The 20,943-nt window shown below is 39.5% G+C and overlaps 1 protein-coding gene and 1 long non-coding RNA gene across 2 annotated transcripts in view; both read right to left on the bottom strand.

Annotated features, from left to right (window-relative positions):
- The window catches only part of LOC109916142 (LIM zinc-binding domain-containing Nebulette-like), a 266,201-nt gene that overhangs the window by 68,408 nt on the left and 176,850 nt on the right, over positions 1–20,943 (bottom strand). The window lies entirely within an intron of this gene.
- The window catches only part of LOC125486946, a 24,514-nt gene continuing 16,189 nt past the window's right edge, over positions 12,619–20,943 (bottom strand). The window contains exon 3 of the long non-coding RNA XR_007265521.1: positions 12,619–12,690. This is a non-coding gene — a long non-coding RNA (uncharacterized LOC125486946). The remainder of the gene's footprint in view (positions 12,691–20,943) is intronic.

Genomic DNA, 20,943 nt, shown 5'->3' with positions numbered 1-20,943 from the left:
AACAAAAACCTCTCGGAGCGAGAAAAAAAGACTAGGTTGTGAAATAACCTCATTTGTAATGATGTTTTTTTTTTAAAGTAGCTTGCCAACTTGAAAGTAGCTTGTCGACTTGATAGAAATATCAATTCTGGTTTACAAGGTTGCTGGTTTAAAGTGTCATTATGTTTACAGCTAACGCAGACTATACTGCGTCGTAGTATGGGAGTGTCATGTTGTCAAAAATACAATTGAGATGAGATTGTAAATTGAGGCCCCATCTATCTTCACAAATGGATCCAAATAGTGTCTTGGAATCTAGTTAGGAGGTGCAGAACTTTTGCTGGTCTCCAGGTCAACAGTTTTCCCCAATACCACCAACAATAAATTACCTGGTCATTTGTAACACCTTGTGGTAAACATTTTCTTGTGTTTGTATAACAGTATGTACACTTCAAAAGCAATATGATGGTTGTTAAGTGTATGTAACATGATATGCTTCATAGATGCAATTTTTTTCTTTTTTAAATTCTAATGAATTAATAAATGCTAAACAAAATACAGAATAAACATTACAGGTGACTAACTGATCTGTTTTATAAATTTAATTGGAATAAATATCACATTTAATGGCATCATCCTTTCCCAGCAATATTAAGCCCCATCTTATGAACATCACATGATCATAATCTATGCTTCTTCTCACTAGAGAAACTGATAAAGTTGCTGATAGGAGTTGCACAAATTAGACAGTGGAGAATGCAAATTTCATCTCACACGTATGTTATTGTCATATTTTAGAATTTGTGTCCACTTTTAGCAAGCTGAAATAATCCAAGTAGAAGATATACATTTATAAACATTTGAAAAGCGGAGTATATTTATGGCAAGTTAAAAAAGTGATGAAATAAGATGTTAAAAAAACTAATATAAAACTAACACAAAATGTTAAAAAAAACTGATTAAAAACACTTTTGATGACAGTGAGAATTTATGTAGTTTGTCACCATAAACGACAGAGAGCTTCTTCCCAGTCTCCTGATTGTCAACATTCAAGAGAGTAAAGAACGTCAGATGACTGAAGATATTTTGTGAGCTGTATTCAATGCTCTCAATGTCTGTCTCCGATTGGCCCAGCTGCTCTCAGCAGGATGTATTTCACCACTGGGGTCCTAAATCATGAAAAAGGTTGAACACTGGCCAACTAATTGGCCAAGAGGCGTTTAATTCAGTTGAGTGTTCCCTATAGAAGCAACAAGGGGCCTGCATTGAGAATATTATTATCCATCCCCCAGCTCTGCTGGTGAGCGATCACTGCTGTAATACACTGCTTCCACCTGAGAAGTTTTCCAGTGGAGTCCCAGAGCCAATATTCCACAAGACGTCACAGTGCAGGTTAAGAAGACACTGTGTACGTTTCTGATAATCAAAGTTGCTGGATGTGCTTTCACTGGTCACTGAGTGGTGGAAGGGGTGTTGTGTGTGTTAGGTAGCAAAATATCAGGGAGCCACACAGGAATGTCTTCCTGACACTCTGGCTGTACTGCCCCATTTTACCAATGGTGTGAGTGGCAGCAGGTCATCACATGTCAACCTGAGGCAAACTGCCAATTAAAGGCCCCTTTGAAAACCTTCCTGAACACCAACCCCATTCCCACCCCACCATCTCAACGAACACCTGCAAGGGCTCAGGCAAGTACATTATCCCTTAATCTCAATATAATTCATAGAATTACAGAACCCTACTGTGTGAAAAGAGGCCATTCAGCCCATTGAGTCTGCACCGACCCTCTGAACAGCATCCTACACAGACCCAACCCCCAACCTATCCCCATAGTTCTCACAGCTAATTCACCTAACTTACACATCCCTGGATATTACAGACAATCTAGCATGGCCAATCCACCTAAACTGCACATCTTTGGACTCTGATTTTGCTTACTAGCATTCTACGGTAAGACTTTAAAGAAAGCCTTCTGCAAATCCAAATACACCATCAACAGTCATTCCCCCTTATTGATACTGTTGGCTACAGCTCAAAAAAGGAACAAATTAATGTAACATTTTACAGAGATATACTATCACGGACCAAATAAATAATTATACCAGCAGCCTTGATTGCATTGAAACATTTGGTTATACTTTTATTAATGGAGAAAGACAATGCACAATCTAAAATTATAGTTGAGATTTTCTAGGTATAGCACGTTTTAATGCAGGTATCAATAAATATAGAATGAGTGCAGACAGCACTGAAAGAAACCCCAAGGCTGACCATGTGGTAGGACATCATTGTGGCTAACTGGAATAAAGCCTCAGTGCTGTGTCAATGCTGCTTAAAGAAAATCCAAATAAAGACTTTAAAATAGCAAGATAATGCAATAATGTCCTCCTCAACAACAACCTTTTGCGGTCAATTTTCCTTCAGCCCCAGCTGACCCAAAAAACACGAGAAAGAAATGTTAAGTACAAGTTCAAAAACAATTCCTTACATTGCTAACCAGCTTGGCAGTTTGTATCGCTTTATTGATGTCTGGTCTATCGACAATTTCTGTATAACTGTGCATTCCTTGTGCATCTTTCTTGTACAATACCTACTCGGAAAAAGAAAATGATTGCTCAGTCTGCTCACAACAAAATTTATACTTTTAACTCACAAAAGATAATGCAGACTGAGACTTAAAAGAACAATGTAGGATGTTACATATATTCTCAATAAATTAAATGTATATATTCCTCAAACCTGGACGTAAGTCAATAACTACACAGTGTTTATGAATGTGGACCTAATACTCTTGATACTATTCACACATCACTATGTATTTCAGTATTATCAGCAAAGGTTCCTATAAATATGTAAGTTTAATCAACAGAAATAATTTTCATAAACATCTTCAAGGAAATCTTGATTACTAAGTCTTGAAAACTAGATGGCCTTAACTTAATATATTAAGATGCTATTACTTCAAGGACAATGCAGAAAAGAATAAGGTGGACAAGGACAGAAATATTCAAAATTTTGAATGACATAAATAAATCTCAGTGCACCACAGAAATCAAGCAACTCATTGGCTGGGATTTTACCGGGCTCCAGGGAACAAGCTGGGAGATGAAACTGGAAGATGATGGGCAGAAAAAAAAATCAAGAGGGTTGATGGGAAGTTAGCATGCTTGTTGTTCTCCTCCAACCACCAGGGCCAATGGCAAGAAAGGTATTGGATGGCCACAATTACTAGTACTTTACCAGTGGTAAGTGGGCACTTCACCAGTGGGGGAAACTAACAGACAGTCCTCTTGCAGACTCAGGATGACTGCCTTCTTGACCAGGCACCCAATGGCGTGTAGACCAAGTCCCTCCCCACTTCCCTTACATCCTTTTTGAGGCCTCCTCCATTGTTGATGTAGGTCCTGCAGCGACCATCCCTCCCCACTGTGTGCTGCGAGGATGTAATGGAAGCCAGCCATCTGACTTGCTGGCCATTCTAGGAACAGGTTCCTGCCCCTTAACAGCCCCGAGATAGACAGCTAATCACAGCTATGTTACAGCACAGGGGGAGGTTATTTGGCCCATTGGGTTGGCTCTGGCTTTTCAAACAAGCATCATTAACTAATGTCAATCTCCTGCTTTCCCCCAGCCCCTTGCACACTATTATGATCCAAATAATCATCCACTGTCTTCTCATGTGATTCAATTGAACCTGCCTCCATCACACTTCCAGGCAGTGCATTCAAAACCCTAACTACCCGCTGAGTGAAAAAAAGTTTTTCCTCGTTTCACCCTTGTTTCATTTTTAGATTATTTCAAAGCTTTTCCCTCTTGTCCTTGCTTCTTTCTGACATGGGAACAGTTACTTTGTAACTACTCTATCCAGCCTGTGCATAATTTTGCAAACCTTTATCAGATCTCCTCTGAGCCTTCTTCTCTTCAAGGAGAACAATCCCAACTTCTTCAATCTATCCTCATAACTGAGGTTTTTCATGCCTAGAATCATTCTTGTCAACCCTTTCTACATCCTCTGGAATGCATTCACATCTTTCCTCTAATGTGGCAGCTAAAATTGTACACAATACTCCAAATGATGTTGATCAAATGTCTTATATAAGTTTAAGATCAACTTCTTGCTCTTGTACTCTATGCCTCTAATAATAATGCCAAGGACACTAAGCTTTTATTAACTGTTCTGTCCACTTCTCCCGCCGCCTTCAATGATCTGTGCATACATATATCCAGTTCCCTCTGTTCCTGCACCTTTTTTTCCGAAATGTATCTTTATTGTATGTTGTCTTTCAATACTGTCTTTCATGTTCTTCCTAGCAAAATGTGTCACCCAACACTTCTCTGCATTGAACCTCATCTGCCACCTACCCAGCCACTATGTCTATGTCCTCCTGGAGTTCTGCGCCTCACATTCGCAATTCTTCCCAGTTTTGTGTCATCTGCAAATTCCCCTGCACACCAGGATCTAAATCATTAATCTATACAAGGAAAAAACAAGGGTCCTGTACTTTCCTCACGAGTCTGGTGTGTGGCATTCTTCCTAATCAAGCCACCTTTTTCCACATAACTACTAACTCTATTACAAATAATTGCATCTAGATTATGTCTAAATTGTCTGTGCACGTGAAATTCAGCACAGGGTTCCAAAGACAAACGGAGTTGGTTTTCCCCCGTCTTTCTGGCCAATGAAAGGGGTTACTGCTATCCCATAAAGGTCTTGCCATTATTTCTGGCTTTAAGTTTATCAATGCATGCTACTCTCATATCAGACCAAGAATCTTGCACAGTAGTCTTGTTTATGATCTAATGAGAAGAGGGAAGAGGCAGAAAGAGGGAGGGGGACAGAAAGAGAGAGAGAGTCATGAGAGGTCATAAAAAGCACTGCTCTTTACATATATTAATCACCAATCTTCCAGGTCCGTATGAGTGAATGACTAATTTGTAGGTGAGTGGATGGGACAGGAAATGATCAAGCATGTGAGCAAGTGCGTAAGCACGTGAGCAGACAAGCAGGAGAGTATGAAAGCGCCTATATGAGTGTGGGTAATTCTGTTAGTAAGTGTGTGGGTGAGAGAATAAACAACATTGTCAGTGGATGGACTGAGTGAGAGACAGTAGTGAGAGAGACAGAACAAGGAAGCAAGTAAACATGAGAAACAAAAACAAAGTTGCTGGAAAAGCTCAGCAGGTCTGGCAGCATCTGTGAAGGAAAAAACAGAGTTATGTTTTGGGTCCAGTGACCCTTCCTCACAAGTAAACGTGAGGATTGGGCGAGTGGGTAAGAGAGAGTGTGGGTGATTGCAAATGAAACTGATACATAGTCACAGCCCAGTTCCCCAAAAACCTATCCACAAAGCAGGCTGGGCAAGGTGGCATACCCAGGCTAAAAGGCACTTCTGTGTAAATTCTGTTGATGCCAGTTCCAAGTTTTCCCCACTAGAAGCATATCAAACTCAGTGTTAGTTAAACCCTAATGATTTCTCAATGATGGTTATGTAGTCCTTTTGTCCTGGCCTGGTGCTTGTTGTGATTACAAATACCTGTCTAACAGTGAGCAAGGTGGTGATCAGGTAGAACTGATACATCAGCTGGTGCGAGTAAAGCTAAAAAGACAGTCTGCCTATCACACAAATGAGCAATGTGATATATATGAATTTGAGTGTAGCAGTGATGCCAGCTATATAGATAGTATATTCCAATGACTCATGGATTGTAGCAATCAGCATGTTCCTTTGGCTGTTTGTTTTAGGTAAATATTAACTGTGCTCAACCAGCCTGCGCTTGTAAAACCCAGAAGATAGTGATTATGGTTTTCTACGTTGCCATGATTGGCTAACAATTGCTGAATAATCAAGTGAGAGGGGAACTATACTAGCAGCCAATTTAAGATTAACGGTTGGGCTTGCAAGGTAGCTCACTTACACTTATGGCAAACTATGTGGAAAAAAGAACATGACCAGGCATTGCAACTTTTCTGAATTAAATTAAAGCATAGGGGACAATAGCTCCCCAATGCATTCTCTATGGGAATATCTCACACAGAGTTGAGATATCAGCCAATCAATCAACATCCATTTCCCTACAGTCTAAATTGTTGTTTCTTTTGAAATTTGGCACTTTTGAATCTATCCTGATGAGTGCAAAGTGGAAAGCTTCAACAGCATGTTTCCCTTTTCAGTAACACCATGTTTTATTCTGTAAAATAGATTCTAGAAATCCATCAATCTCTCCCAAAATGCTGTGAATGCTGAGGCAAGTGAAATCTTCAAGTCGGATATCAATAGCCTCCTTCACTACAGTTTTACATTAGAAAGTTCCAGGAATTCTGATAGGATTAACTGCACGACGTGAAGAAAGTTCATAACACACTGTTCTTCGTGCACATGGATTCCAAACTGGAGAAAAAAATAGATTTTAGTTTGCAATTCTATGAAGGTTAGACTTGTATGTTTTAAAGGTCAAAAAGTCATTTTGAACAGTGAGTTCAAAACAGTATTTACAATAAATTATGTGACGTTAACTAAGTGACCAGCTAGCCACCTGGGAACACAATTGCTAAGGTGTTTACTGATTTGAGTTTTGTGACCAACAGAAAAAGAAAGAGAGAGAGGTGGTGCCAGAAAAAAGTTAATGCATAGTGAAGAGTTCCATGACAGCAGAGGTATTGCTAGTAGCAGTCTCCAAGCAGTCAGAGCTATGGAGAATTCCTGAAAATCTTAGAATTCATAGAAAAAAAGGGCCAGGAGCAGAGGGCTGTGTAAGTGTCTGAGAGGAAAACATCCTGAAAGGTTATTGAAGTCATGAGTTTAGGGACTCCAAGTCATAAAAGTGTATTTTATTTAAGAGCGTCAGGGTCTGATATGCACCACAGCAACTTTCTGATATTTTCACAGATGATCACTGCTAGCAACTTTTGGTGCTTGGCACCTTTATCACTACGTGGTATTGGGTTTGCCACATCTAACAGTATGTAGTTTGAGGTGGTTTGCTGCCACAAGTCCTTCTTTGCTTTTGCCATGCTTTGGGCCTATCTAGCGATTAGTGGTGGAGAATATACCACTGCGAAGTGTTTACAGAAGAGACATTATTTGTACATAACACAAAGGTTTACTGCAGGACAATAGGTATTTGGTCAGGCATAATTAATAAGATCTAAAGGAGCTGCTGCGGATACGTCTGCTCCCTCTGCAAGCTACAGCAGAACTCAGACTGTAGACTGTGTGCAACATCAATCGTATCAGTACAGCCATTGTAACATGAACAATAACCCCTTCAGAGTCAACAAGGTGTAGAACTGGATGAACACAGCAGGCCAAGCAGCATCAGAGAAGCAGGAAGGCTGACGTTTCAGGCCTAATTTAGAAATGCATAGGAAGCTAACAAAATCTATCCAATTCAAGTATGAAATCATCATGGGCTGAGTTCTCCTGTAAATATCGGGAACCTCACATCAAGGCCATTTGCATACATTTGCATGTAGTTTGGTAACATGCTCACTGATTTTTAATTTTACTGCTATCAGTCAGCCACCTCTGCATTCACTGCACAATTAGAGATGGCATGCAGTACATGGATGCAGAACCAGAGGGGCAGTAGGCAGCACCACTAGGAGAAGCAAAGGCATTGTATAACAGTCAGAAAGCAGGCACCAGAGGTTAAAGGTGCTCATCTAAAGGTCAAAATGACATCAAGATCCTGAACCATCTCAGAGATTAGTGTGCAAGGGAAACAGTCACGAATACCTACGGATATGCCGAGTACAACAGTTCTGATTATGAAAACTGAAATCTGCAACATCATATATTTGGGCTCTAATGACCAAGTGTGAAGACATTTTTGTGTTGCCAGGCTCCTGAGACAGTGGGAGGCCTGTGCGCTGTAAACTTTCACTGCCCTGTCAGTGTATGCATTAATTGTCCCTTCAGTTGCCTAACTTGACCAGCTGCAGCAGCCACTGATTCTGGAAGCTCACCTCAAAGGAAAGTGAACACAGGCAGGAATTATATCGGGATTTCAACCCATTGCAGTGCATTCTAAAGTTCTACGTCAATACCACCCCACGGCCACAGCTTCAGAAGATGACCCTACAAAGCTGGTAAACATCCGGCCTATATTTCCTTTCAGAATATGCTTGTGCGCATTTTAAACAAAAGAATTTCTTTTAATGTAGCCACAGTGAAAACAGAAAAGACTTGTGTGGCTCAGGGCAGCACGGTGGCTCAGTGGTTAGCACTACTGTCTCACATTGCCAGAAACGGAGGTTCAATTCCACCCTTGGGTGACTGTCTGTGTGGAGTTTGCACCATTCTTCCCGTGTCTGCGTGGGTTTCCTCTGGCTTCCTCCCACTGTCCAAAGATGTGCCTGCTAGGTAGGATTGGCCATGCTAAATTGGTGCATAGTGTTCAGGGATGTGTTGGTTAGGTGTGTTGGCCAGGGATAGAGTAGAGGATGGGTCTGGGTGGGATACTCTTCGGAGGGTTGGTGTGGACTTGTTGGGCCGAAAGGTCTGTTCCCATACTCTAGGGATTCTATGATATGATTAAAAAATTAGAGCAGGAGTAGGATATTTGGGTCTTCAAGTTTGCTCTACTACTCAACAGGATCATAATTGATCTATCTCTACTCCACCTTACCACGCTATTCCCATATTCCTTAATTCCCTTTGTATCCGAAAACCTACTGACTTGTTCTCAATTACTAAACATCCCCAGATCTCCATGGTTAAAAATTCCAAAGATACACAATCCTCAGAGATAAGAAATTTTCTCCCATCTCAGTCTTAAATGGTTGAGCCCTTATTGTGAAAAGTTCTGGATTCAACAGCATCCAGTCTACAAAGAACCCGAAGAGGTCTATGGGCTGAGCTTTTCTGGCCCATTGGAGATGGACTATAGGGGAACAGAGTGACTCCCCATGGTAACAGCATTGCTGATGCACCATGGCCACTTCCTCATTCCCTGTCAAGCGTCAGGGCCCACCTTTACGACTGGGCAGCAGTTGTTGCAGGGTGGCCACTGTCCTGCAGCAGCTCTTGACTGCAGGATGCTGCCTGGATAACATGTTCATTTCACACTTTCAACCCCACAGGTTGGATCTGAATTCCTCAAGAAATTCTATGTCTTTCAATTAGATTACTTCACATTCTTCTAAACTCCCAGAGTATTGGCCTTTCCTACAAAATCACTCCTCATACGGTAATCCCCTTGATTGGGTTGAATTGCAGTCATATGTAAATCTCCTTCCTGGTCTGTTGTAATCATGTCACCACTATCATGAGGCACACAAACTACAAATAGATATTTTAGATTCACTTTAATAGAAACTTTGTGGGGAACACACTTATCCCCGGAACGAACCTAGTGAATCTCTGCTGCACTTCCTCTGATGTAAGTATACCCGTACTCAGGAAGAGAGCAAAACAGCTCACAGTTCTCACGTTGACCACTACCCTGTCTAATCATAGTAAAACTTCTTTAATCTTATATCCCATCTCCTTGTCTAAATGCAATATAGTTTGTGTCTTTATTTATTCACATGGAACATGGGCCAGCATTTCTTGCACATACCTAGTTGTCCTTGAGAAGTTGATGGTGATCTGCCTTCTTGAACTGCTGCACTCCATTTGCTGTAGGTAGAACCACAATGCTGTTCTGGAGAGAGTTCCAGGAACTTGACCAAGCATGATTTCTAGTTGTACCTCCATATTAACCTTTTACAATTCATTTACAAGATCACCATACTCCCTTCATAATCAATTATTTTACCAGTATCTCAGCAATCTGAAAACATTCTGATGTTTTTTGTCTACAAAGTGGATACCTTGGCACTTTTGCACACTGTATTCCTCCTGACCTTTCACATTTAAGTCAGCCTATCTGGGTCTTGACACTACTTCAGTACGTAGTCAAATCTGATACTCCCATGCTCTGCTGAAAACATAACTCATTGCCTGTGATTTTGTCCTTTGGATTAGTTTTGAATTGAGATCAGTTTAATTGTTCTGCTTTTCTGGTCATCATTGAAAATCCTCTCAAATACTCAAAAGGAAGAAATGTTTCATCTAAAACCAACAGATTTATTTGTTCATTGAAGACTATTTGTGGCAACTCACTATACACAAATTCTCCACTGCATGCCTATGCTTCAGAATGTTTGAAATATGCAGTAAGCTCAAATCTTTCTTCTACTTTTATAAATAAAAAGCTGAGAGCAGCACAGTGGCTCAGTGGTTAGCACTGTTGCCTCAGCGCTAGAGACCCAACCCTTGGGTGACTGTCCATGTGGAGTTTACGCATTCTTCCCATGTCTGTGTGGGTTTCCTCTGGGTGCTCCAGTTTCCACCCCACGCCCCCCACCAACAGTCCAAAGATGTGTCGGTTTCATGGATTGGCCATGCTAAGTTGCCCAGTGTCCAGGAATGTGCAGGCTAGGTGGAACAGCCATGGGAAATATGGGGTTACAGGGATTGGGCAGGGGTCTGGGTCTAGTTGGGATACTCTTCAGAGGGTCAGTGCAGACTGTCTGGATTCTATGATTCTAAGTATAGACTGTAACTTAATTTGTTTATCAAAGTGCAATTCTTCTGCCAAAGTATTGCCTGAACGTATGCACGAACAAAATGCAGACACTCACTCACATCACTTTGATGTTTATTGACTTCCATTGCGTATTTAACATCCGGCGGTTCTTTCATGATAGAATAATTTGATTTTCCTTTCTCTGCATCATATTTCTGCTTATATTGTTTCTAATAAGAAAAAATATGCATATTAATAGTGTCTAAATAGGATAAAATAATGCAATAACGTTTATTTTTTTTAAAAACTCCCCTTTTCCCCCATTTTGGATTGAAGACATTTTAAATCGTATTCAGTTTGTAACAATGTTATAGTTTATTTAACTGAGAAAAATAATGAACAAAATTGGGATACAAAATGATAAAATTATACCACACTTAAAATGGATGTAATATTGAATAGTCTTCAAAGCAAGAAGAGGAGTTTTGCTTTGTGATTAAAACTCCATTGCTCTTCCTGATGCAAGTGGCACAATGTGGATTTACTGCATTAAATGTAAACATAACAGTAAAGTGGATTTACAACACTTGTACTGCAATCAGAACTAAATTACTGACAGCAAGCACATCACCTAAAGATATTCACAACGCTGAGTGTAGTATTAATATGGCACTCTTGATACTGTCGCAACTCTCTCCTTACATTGCATGCAAAATTAATTCTGCATAATATGTTAGTAACAACAGACTACATCATTGTACCTCACTCTGAATCTGTGAAACTTCTTTCGCAAACACTGTGTCTATAGTGGCTGGCATCTGTGCGTACAAGCACTTAGAGCTTTCTTTTTTCACAACTTCTTTGTACTTAGTCTGAAATTAGGGAACAATCTATTACAATTAAGTACTTTAGCCAGGATTTAATTAGACATCAATAGATGTTAATGAAACTAATTTTTGCAACCTTGTACGAATTGTTGAATTTCATCTTTTTCAAAATTTCTAACTTCAAGGAATTTTCACAAATATTAACAAGAAGAAATGCTTTGGGTTCATTAATTAGAGTTAAATCACTTATATTTCATAAAAATAAATGGGTCATTGGTTTACCAAATTCTTATTTTTGAAACAAATCAATTATGCTTCTTCTACTTTACAACTATTTCTGAGTATTTTTCACGACTGAACATTCCAAGCATTTCTTCATTTGTCATAAGATGATAGAATACTTATTTTACCATTGTCCAATTATGGGTGATATGCTACAGGTTTGCAGAATTCTTGCTTTCAAACAGCTTACTTTCCAATGTCTGCCCCAGACCAATTAGAAGTTTGACCTTCCTGCTCATGGGCTGAAGGAAACATTGCTGTGCTTGGAAACAGAGAAGGAAGAGCTTGTTAACTGCCTCGAGGCAGACTACAGCCAACGTTTTGATGGGAAAGTGTCAAAAACAAACCCTTACTGATGCAGACCAGCCACATGCAATTGACTCCCTCTTCTTTAACCCACAAATTCCACTGGGCAACATGCTAGGATTATGTTTTGCAAATTTTCAACCCATAATATTTACCCATTTCTCCTAATACAGTACAAGTTAATTAAAGTACATGACATGAAGCTTAACAACACAGACAATAATCCTGCATCAATTAAAAGTAAAATCCTTTATGATTTACCTGAGAAACAAGGACAGACGCATTTTTCAAACTTTGTTGTTCGGGTGTATCTGACACAAAAGTATACTTTCCCTTTGACTTTATGTATTCTTCTCTGTATTTAATCTAAAAAGAAAGTCAATGTCACCAACACAAACTGAAATCCACAAGGAGACCCACTCAATAACCTTTAAGCAAACATATACCTTAATTTTAACAAATGCAATGTTCCATTTAACCATGTAAGTCATTCCATTTGTTACATTCCACTAGTATTGAAATTGCGGAGACTTTAAGAAAATGGTGAACTTAATACAGAATGTTTAAAACAGTCCAAATAATTTAACGCCAAATGACTGACCGCTTCGGTGACACAATATGTGAAGTGAGAATCTATGACTTTCTTGTGGGTTTTAAAGAGCATTGATCGTGTGAAATTCATCAAGATAATGTTTCAACAAAAGTACTTACATCGCTTATCTGATCACTACATTTCTGGGCAAATTCAATACTCCAGTCTTTCACAATGGGTTTATAGAGAGCCTGAGAAGAAAAACCAACATTACTAGAATATCTTTTCATTAGAAGTTACTGATATATAACAGAACCAGTGTGAAATTTTTAACCTCTTCCAGTACTTCTTCTCCATCTTCTTTGCTGTTATTATGAGCCCTCATTATTTCTAAATTACAAACTCTCTCAACAAATGTTTCAGTAGCTGCAACTGCTTTGCAATAGCCTATTCTAACATCCACTATGTAGAAGACAGTTTAAGACCACATCCTAATTTAGCATTCACTTGATGACTTGATGGTCTTTATCTCAAGAATTCAACGGGGTGAATACAAAAACTTCACAGATGGCCCAGTGGCCAATTGTTCTTTTAAGCTAATAATTTTTAAAGGTAAAAACTTATTTTTCAGACCCAACCTAAACTATGTGTGTATGAGTTAAGAATTTAATTAAATTTGGTGCAAAGGAGATCTGAATAGCATAAATTCACTCCCAACTGACTAAGTAAGTAGTATTTTGCAGTCAGAATGTCTGCGAAGGAATTTTTATTACTTAGGAATGTGTCTCGTAGATCAGTGTCCTGTTTTATCATTTGATGATGTTGAATGTCCTGTCCAAATTAAATGGTAGCAGAATACCCATCTTACAAACCAATAATAAATATTTTATAGTTACTAGAGATCTTGCATGGCAGGCAACAAATTTGCCTTTATTTAATTAACCATGTTCAACAATACCATTTGATGACCAGAACAAACACAATAGGCTGAAATGCCTCCTTTCCGCATTCTAAAACTCTCTGATGCTATGGCAGTTAAGTTGGCAACACTCCAACCTTGGAGTTACACAATCCTGGGTTCAATTCCCATTCCAAGGCGTATAAAAAAATCTTCAGTGTGGTACTTAGAGAGGGCTGTACCAACATCCCTTTGGGAATGACAGATGCCCTGTCAGCCTTATAAAATCATACATAACAGAAGATGCTCTTTGGCCCATCAAGTCTATACCACAAAAAATATATTACAACCTACGCTAGTGCCGCATTCCCGCATTAAGCCAATGGCTTTGAATGTTATGGTATTTCAAGTGCTCAAGTACTTTTTAAAGTTTGTGTAATTTCCTGCTTCAACACATCCTCAGACAGTGGATTCTAGGCCCTGACCACCCTCTGGGTGAAAAAGATTTTCCTCAAATCCCCTAAACCTCCTGCCTTTCACTTTAAAACTATACCTCCTTGTTATTGACCCTTCGGCAAAGAGCAACAATTGCTTTCTATCCACCCTGTCCATGTATCTCATAATCTTATACACCTCTATCAGGTCCCTCCCCTACCTTCTCTGCTCTAGAGAAAACAACAAGCTTATCCAGCCTCTCATCATAGTTGAAATGCTCCAATCCCAGGCAACATCCTGGTGAATCTTCTCTGCACCCACTCCAATACAATCACATCTTTCCTATAGCACAGTGACCAGAACTGCACACAGCATTCCAGCCTGTGGCCTAACCATAGCTCTGTACAGCTCCAACATGAGCTCCTTATTCTTATAATCTATGCCATGACTGATAAAGGCAGGTATCCATATGCTTCCTTAACCACCCTATTAACCTGTCCTGCCACCTTCTGGGATTTGTGGACAAGCACCTCCTTCTGCTCCTCCGAGTTTCCTCCTGTCTTACCATTCATTAAGTACTCGCTTGTCTTGTTCCTTCTTTCAAAGTCCATCACCTCATATTCCACCCTCCCAGGTCGAAGTTAAAGATCCCATGACACTATTGTGAAATAGAGCAGAAGGGTTATCCCCAGTGTGCTGGCTGGTATTTATGCCTTAGGTAACATAAAAAAAAACATGATTATCTGGTCATGATCACTGTGCTGTTTGTGGGGGTTTTCTGTGTGTATATTGGAAGCTGTGTTTCCTGCATTACAACAGTGACCACATTTCAAAAGGTAACTCATTAGCTATAAAGCATTTTGCGATAGTGACAGTCATGAAAAGCACTACATAAATGCAAGTTGTTGTTCTTCTGTTTCAAAAGTTAAGCTGTCCGACTTGATTCTAACATAGAAATCATCCTCCCCCGTGTTCCAATAAATGTTAATAAATATCACAGAATCACAAGAACAGGAGTAGGCCATTCAGCAAGATGAGCTTGCTCCACCATTCAACACAATCACAGTTAATCAAACATTTTTACCTTTTTAATCAGTGTAAGAAAAATGTACCCACCTCCTCCCCATTACTTTGTATGCCACTGATAATCAGAACTGGATCAATCACTACCTTAATATTCTCAAAGACTGAGCTTCCACAGCCCTCTGTGGTAGAGACTTTCAAGGTTCAAACATTTGTCTTTATCTCAGGCCAACGTTGTATTCTTCTTATTGTTAAATTGAGCCACCTGCTTCTAGACTCCCCAACCAGAAAACACCTTACCTGCATCAACCCTGTGTATCCCTTCAAGTATATTTTAAGTTTCAATGAGATCATTTCTTATTCTTCAAAATTCTAGAGAATACAGGCCCAGTTTGCCCAATCTCTCCTCACGAAGAAGTCCCACTATCCATGGAACATGTCTGGTGAACCTTCATTGTATTCCTCCTACTTCAATATCTTTCCTGAGATTCGGAAACCTAGTCTGCACACACTACCTCAGGTGCAGTGTAACCAAGCTCCTATTCAACTGAAGCAAGATATCATTATGCCCGTACTCAAATACTCTGACAATAAAGGATAACATTCCACTCGCCTTCCTAATAGCTTGTTGCACCTAACGTTATCTTTCAGCGACTGATGGGCAAGGCTACCTAGGTCCCTTTCTGCATCTGCATTTTCCAATCTCTCACCGTTTAAGAAATACTCTTCACACCTGTTCCTCAAAAGCGTATAGCCTCACATTTCTCCATGTTATATTCCTGTTCATTCACTAAGCATATACAGATCTTTCTGAAAATAGTTACATCTTCCTCACAACACACATTCCCATTTAGCTTGCTGACATCAAAATCATTGACTATAAATTGTCAACGGCTGTGGGGCCCAAGTACTGATCTTTGCAGTGTCCCACTGATCGCAGCCTGCCAACACAAGAATAACCCACTTATTCTTACTCTCTGTTTTCTGCCAATCATTAATCAATGCAATTCATTAACCCCTGTTCCACGTGCCTTAATTTTTCTAACCAACCTCGAGGGGGATCCTTCTGAAAATTGATGTATATTACATCCATCAGCTCTCCTTATTAAATTTTATAAGTAGCATATTCAAAGAAAAACAAGTTTGCCTCATAACTCCAGGCTGATTCTGCCCAATCAAACCTTTATAATTAAGTGTCTATTTATCTCATCCTTTACAATATATTCTAGCATTTTCCCTACTATTGTTGTAAGGTTGAAAGGACTGTAGTTCCTGGTTTTCATTTTCACTCCCTTCTTAAACTATAAGGTGACATTTGCTATATTCCAATCCACAGGAATCATTCCAGCATTTGTGGAATTTTTGAAGATAATCATCAACGCATCGACCATTTCTGTAGCCACCTTCTTCAATACTTTGGGATGAAGACTGTCAGACCTGGGGATTCAGCAACATTCAGCCCCATATATTTCTCCATTGCTACCTTCTCACTGATGCTAACTTCCTTCAACTCCTTAGCCTCCCTACTCACCTGGATCTCGGGTTCTGGGAGATGTCTTGTATTTTGCTCATTAAAAGTATACAAAGTAATAATTTAGCTTCTCTGAATTTCTTTACTTCCCATTTTAAATTCTCCTGACTCTGCATGTAACCGACCTGTATTAGTTTTAACTGACCATTTTCTTTTTACATACGTATTGAAGTTTTTAAGTCCATTTTTATATTTTTGCTAATTTCATTTTTATTCTTTTCTCCCTAAGCTTATGAGTTTCTTGGTCCTCTTTTGCTGTATTCTTTACATCTCAGAGTCCTCAGAATTACAGCTTTTCCTGGCAACTATACAGGACTTTTCTTTTAATTGTATACCATCATTAACTTCCTCTGACAGTCATAGTTTACTGACTCTCTAAATGAGTTTTTGCAAGTTGAAGGAATTTATTGTCGCTGTAGGTCATGTACTAGTTATTTAAAGAGTATCTACTGCCGATATACAGTTAATCCTTTAAATGTATTTTCTCAGATCACCTCAGCCTAGTTGTGCCTCATGCAGCATTCCCTCTAATTTTTTCTACTGGCTGTGCAGGCCTCCACAGAAGCAATTCTTGAACCAGAAGTCAATGCCATGATCAGTGCGTTGATATCGATCACCATGTGTAAAAACCTCAGAAAGGCCGCAAGCACAGCTTAGAGGGACTATTAGCCTCATGCTATCATAATTTCCCTTCATCATATTTAACAACCTTGCGTCAAATTGATCTACCTCACTTTCAAATATAAGGTTAAAATTCTGTCATATTATGGTCAGTCATCCTAACAAGTTATTTTACATTCATTACATAATATTAGATACAAAAGTGTTTGTCCTCTGGTTGGCTTTTTAACATACTGCTCTAGAAACCCAACCCTAATACACTCCAGAAATTTGTCCACCACAGCTTTAGAGTTCACTTGGTTTCCGTAAGTCATATGCAGGTTTAAGTCACCCATGGTTACTACGTTGCCTGTGCTACAAGCTTCTCTCATCTCCTGATTCGAACCATGCCCCACTGGCATATAAAATCACTCCAGCCAATGTCTGCCACCCCTTGCCATTTCTTGCTCCACCCAAATAGACTTCACACTTCTTGTCTGATTGAGATCCTTCCTCGCTAATGTACTGATCCCATCCTTGTTATCGACTCAATTCCGCTCTTTTAACTTGTCTGACCTTCCTAAACATTGAATACCTTTGAACATTCATTTCCCAGTCCTAGTTACCATGTAGCCATGTTTTTATGTGTTTTAAAAGAGAGAAACTCTTTTCTAATGGATCTAAATATTTAATATCTCCCAGTAGACAAGAATGAGAGAAAACCTTATTGAAACAATAAGTTTCAGAAAGGGGCCATTGGCATTTTGAGGTTACTTCCCCTTGTGGGAGAATCTAGGATGAAAGGGCATAATCTCAGAGCAGGGGACTATACAGTTAGGACAGAGATGAGGAAGAATTTCTTCTCTCAAAAATCTTAACCTCAGAAAAAAGCAGAAGCTGGGTCATTAAGTAATTTCAAGTCTGAGACAGACATTTTAATCAGTAAGGGAATCAAGGGTTATAGGAAAAAGGCAGGAAAGAAGAGTTGAGGATTTATCATCTCAGTCAATATCTCACTGAGTGGCAAAGCAGACTTCATGGGTTGAATGGCCTACTTCTGTTCTCATATCTGAAGATTTAATGGTCCTGGTTTGGGCAATAAAGATTCAGTTGGGAAAATACGCAAGAATGAAAATGATTTTTTTAACGTTGTGAATCTCATAAGTCCAATGTTTCATTTAAGCTTTTAATGGCTAGATGAGATCTCACTAGTGAGCAGAAGCCTATTTACATGTATTAACCTCACATTATTATTTGATATCACCTTGTTTATATGCATGTTCTCTGCTCTAGGACATCTCTGCCGTGCTTCCTCAGGGTAGCGTCCTCACTCCAACCATCTTCAGCTCCTTCCCTCTATCATAAGTTTAGGAGTGGGAATGTTCATTGATTCTGGACACCAGTTTTACAAAACTTTAAAAGGCACCAACTTATGTGGATAAGGCCATAAACTAAAATACATGCAGAATTGAGTCTTACGGAAAGTGAAAACTGAAACAATACTAAACAACCAGCAGATTTTAGGCAGTGTGCAGTTTTTAGCTTCAAACTTTAGGAAGGCTATGAAGGCAATTGTAAGTTTCCAATTATTGAGACATTCAGAATACGGAGACAAGGGTGTCTAAATAAATTAAGAGATTTAGGACTGATAGCAGGAGAAAGGTACTTACACAGCAGGATTTACTGATTAAAGCAAATATCAAGCTCAGCTTTTAAGCTGGGTGACAATGGGGAATTCAGGGATATCAAAACAAGATGGAGCTATTCACTCAAAGATTACTGTTTAAGTGAAGAACAAATCTCAGTATGAACGGTTGAGCTAAAGAACCCATTTCCAATTTGTCATTGGTATCAAAGTCTACTCTGCAATTTCCTGAACTTGATTAGCTCACAATTTTCATATTATTTTACATCTGTGACATTCTTAGCAAATATCATTCTAATTAGTATAATTCTGCCATTCCACATTCTTACTCATTGGAACTACGAGTGAAAGTCAAGGTCACCACATGAACAATGCAGTGAGAGCTTCACACGACGAGTAACACTGCCTGAGCAGAACCAATGTTTGAAAAGAACTGCCTGCACCATAAATAGAACTGGATAAAAACTTTTAAATGCTGTGCAACTATATTCAGCTTACAAGAAATTACATTAAAAAACTAACAGTGTGTTTTCAGAAGCCTTTCTTCATTATTTAGAAGCACATATTTGGTAGCAAAATGAGGCCTGATTCCTCTAGTTCAACAACATTCCCCAATGTAGGCAAACAATACTTCTTCCTTGATGAAGATGGTGCCAGTTTAAATTAAACTGAAAATCATGTAAAAATATGTAAAACAAAAGTTAAAATACTGTAAATGCTGATATCCAAAATAATAGCCAAATGACTGAAATACAACATGAATCAAAGTTCACTGCGTTTCAGTGCGTTCACTGAAGCTGAAATGGGATAGTAAGCAATCTCCTATTTAGGATGTGCCTTTTAAAAAAAACCTGATGGGAGAAGACAACTGAATATAAATGCACAGTATTGCACTGCCACACCGTCACACTCCCTTAACCTTGATAAGCCATTCTCCATATCCCACAACTCACTTTCAATTTTGTCAAGTCAAAATGCAAGCTAATCAAAATCAATTTTTTTTTTGGAAGAATAACATTAGAATAAACTGCTTTTGTTCATATGGGCCAACTTTGGTATAGATGAATTAACATGAGCTTGAATTCCGTTTAAATACCAAAAGGTATCTTCCTGTTCAAGTACAACTGTCAAAAACCTTACTTTATCTTACATAAAATCTTTGTTACAAATGAGCTGAAACCTTATCTTGGATGTCTTTTAATGCAACTACAGAACCTGTCAAAATGCTATTATTTCAGAATCTTGGCATTCTACTATAAACATCTCATTCTTTTGTTATGGCTTCCTTCCTGTTCAATTCTGCTCCTAACCCCAAGCATACACTTCTCCTTCTGGAACAATAGTCTTACTAAATTTAAACTTTTCAGCACCGTTAGGCCAGTTATTGCATATTATTTATATTTACTAACTGTTTCTAATCAATCAATGAAGATAGACAAGTTGAAGGCAAAATAAAAGCAAAATACAGCAGATGCTGGAGAGCTGAAATAAAAGCAGAAATTGCTAGAGAAACTCAGCAGGTCCAGCAGCATCCGTGGAGACAGAAACCGAGTTAATGTTTCAAGACCAATGTGACTCTTCATCGGAACAGGGCTTAAAAGTTGTGATTTTCATGTTGTATGCAGAGGGACAGGAGAAAAGTGAGTGGCACAGATTGTGAGGATACCCAGAGCAAAAGGCAAAGTGAGTGGTAATGAAAGTAAAGGAATGCTAGAGATGTAAAATAGGTGTAATTGAAGGTGTGAAAAGGAGAAAATGGGTCTGTTCTGCTGAGAGCAAAGTCAACAAGACACAAATAAGACAGGGATAGTAGGAACTGCAGATGCTGGAGAATTTGAGATAACAAGGTGTAGAGCTGGATGAACACAGCAGGCCAAGCAGCATCAGAGGAGCAGGAAAGCTGACATTTCGGGCCTAAACCCTTCTTCAGAACTGGGGGAGGGGAAGGGGATTCTGAAATAAATAGGGAGACGGGGGAGGCGGATAGAAGATGGGTAGAGGAGAAGATAGGTAGAGAGGAGACAGACAGGTCAAAGAGGCGGGGATGGAGCCAGTAAAGGTGAGTGTAGGTGGGGAGGTAGGGAGGAGATAGGTCAGTCCAGGGAGGACAGACAGGTCAAGGGGGCGGGATGAGGTTAGTCGGTAGGAGATCGGGGTGGGAGGAGGGGATAGGTGGGAGGAAGGACAGGTTAGGGAGGCGGGGACGAGCTGGGCTGGTTTTGGGATGTGGTAGGGGGAGGGGAGATTTTGAAGCTTGTGAAGTCCATATTGATACCATTGGGCTGCAAGGTTCCCAAGCGGAATATGAGTTGCTGTTCCTGCAACCTTTGGGTAGCATCGTTGTGGCACTGCAGGAGGCCCAGGATGGACAT

The sequence above is a fragment of the Rhincodon typus genome, chromosome 2 (genome assembly GCF_021869965.1).
Source record: "Rhincodon typus isolate 14 chromosome 2, sRhiTyp1.1, whole genome shotgun sequence".
Taxonomy (NCBI): Eukaryota; Metazoa; Chordata; class Chondrichthyes; order Orectolobiformes; family Rhincodontidae; genus Rhincodon; species Rhincodon typus.
The sequence above is the reverse complement of the archived record's forward strand: the minus strand, read 5'-3'. Positions and strand labels throughout refer to the sequence as shown.